Source organism: Enhydra lutris, unplaced genomic scaffold, assembly GCF_002288905.1.
Source record: "Enhydra lutris kenyoni isolate GAN:26980312 unplaced genomic scaffold, ASM228890v2 scaffoldscaffold10, whole genome shotgun sequence".
In the NCBI taxonomy this organism is placed as follows: domain Eukaryota; kingdom Metazoa; phylum Chordata; class Mammalia; order Carnivora; family Mustelidae; genus Enhydra; species Enhydra lutris.
Genome location: NW_019154094.1, coordinates 30,953,089 through 30,955,112, shown reverse-complemented (window position 1 = coordinate 30,955,112; position 2,024 = coordinate 30,953,089). Strand labels below are relative to the sequence as shown.

Sequence of the window (2,024 nt, the reverse complement as noted above, 5' to 3'; positions counted from 1 at the left end):
ACAGTTGATATATCATTTGGTTTTCATTAATATTTCTCTGATGATTAGTACAGAGCTTTTTTTTTTACATATTTGTGCTTATGGGTCATTCTTTCTTTAAAAAGTTTATTACTTATTTAATAGATCACCATCTTTGTCTCCCTCCCTCCCTATAATTGGGATTTCTTCTTATTTTCATGCTGAGTAATGAAACAATGACAAAACTAATCAGAATGAGGTACTTCAAAAAGAGAAACTAACACAGCTCATTTTCTTTTAACAGGCAAAATATAAATATATGCATTCTAGAATGCGCAAAGGTTTAGTTACTAAAAACTTCAAATGAGACCTTGAAGGATGTAGGCAAATCCAGGGTGCAGTAGAGACGAGCTGAGATACTGTGTACCTTGTGAAGGGCTCTTGGAACTGCATCTCTTGGCCACTTGCTGAATCCTAACATGGGGGAAGATGTTAGCTAATGCCATGTGGAGATGCAATAAGTGCTAAGTTGACTTAGGGGCCCGGGCTGTGCACAGTAACCAAAAGGCAGAAAAATACTGAACATTGCTGAGAGCATCCACCCCCAAGAAGCACTTTACTTTCCAGGAGCTCTAAACTGGCATCATTCTCAGGGCCCACATAGCTGATATCCTTCGTGTTCCATTTGGCACAGCAAGTAACAATGTCTCCCCACCTATGATGGTGATGCAGCCCCTGGAAATGGCTTTCATTGCCTCATCAATGAGGGTTTTGGTTCCCTGGGCAAAAGATTTGCAACCAAATTCATCCACAGCTCCATTCCACATAATCTTTGTCCAAGCAAGTGTTTCAGGTACTTCTTGCCCCTCTCAGAACCACAGTCTAAGCCCATCGAGCCTGTAGGTATGCCAGAGGGCACAGTGGCTTAGCCAGTCTTGGCATTCTCATCAAACGTGTCAGTAGTGACAAAATCCACAGGTAAGGTAATCTTCACACCATTCTTCTTTGACAATCTGGGCTCTGTCTTCAAGCAGAGAAGTGCCAATCTCCATGTTCTTGAGCACCTTAAGGAAAGTAAAAGCCACTCCACCACAAATAATCATCTCACTGACCCTGTCCAGCACATTATCAATCAGCTGGATCTTGTCTGCAACTTTAGCTCTGCCCAGGATGGCCAGGAAGGGTTGCTCTGAACTCTCCAAGGCCTTGGCAAAGTAGTTCAACTCCTTCATTAAGAAACCTCCAGAGCTGTGGGCTTGGTGAGAAGTGCCCAAAGCATCATTGCCATAGACATCCTCTAGCTTGGAAAGTGAAGCTTAGAAGGCTTCTCTTTTGGCTGGCTCAGATTCAACCCTCTTCTCAGGAGTATCTCTTTCCTTTCCTTCTTCCTCCACATGAAAGCAAAGGCTCTCCAGCAGGATGGAAGACCCAGCAGCTGGTTCAGCACAAGCATTCTCTACTTCCAGGTCCACACAGTCCTTTAAGAATGAACATCCTTGCTCAGCAGATATTTGAGTTCTATAGCAACTGGCTCCAAAGTGATCTTCTCCGGCATGGGGACATCATTAGGGCAGCCCAGATGGCTCATAAGAACAATTGACTTGGCTCCATTGTCCAAGCAGATTTGATGCTTGGGATGGCAGCCTTGATTATCTGGTTGTTTGCCATCTGGTTGTTCTCACAGGACTGTTGAAGTCCACTCTCATGTTGACCTGCTTCCCCTTCATGTCCAGTTTGTCCAGAGGCAGCTTGTTAGAAAGCAACATCTTGGAATACAGCAGTGGTGAGGCTGAGATCTTAAACAACAAAATTATTAGTCATATCTCCTTTTACAAAGTATCTTTTCAAAAAAGTTTTGCCCTTTTTATTGGGTTATTTGTCTTTACAAGACTGATTTGTGGAGTTCTTTCTATATTCTAGATAAAAGCCTTTTGTCAGACTTACACATTTTGTAAGTATTTGGTTTAGTCTCTGGCTTGCTTATTCATTCTCTTAATGATTTCTCTTGATTGAAGTCTTCTTTTTAATATTGATGAAGTTCAAATTATCAATTTTTATAATGACTG

General features: G+C 41.9%; 1 pseudogene; it reads right to left on the bottom strand.

Annotated features, from left to right (window-relative positions):
- Positions 1–482: 482 nt before the first annotated feature.
- On the bottom strand, positions 483–1,724 carry LOC111143987 (annotated as a pseudogene).
- Between the last annotated feature and the right edge of the window lie 300 nt (positions 1,725–2,024).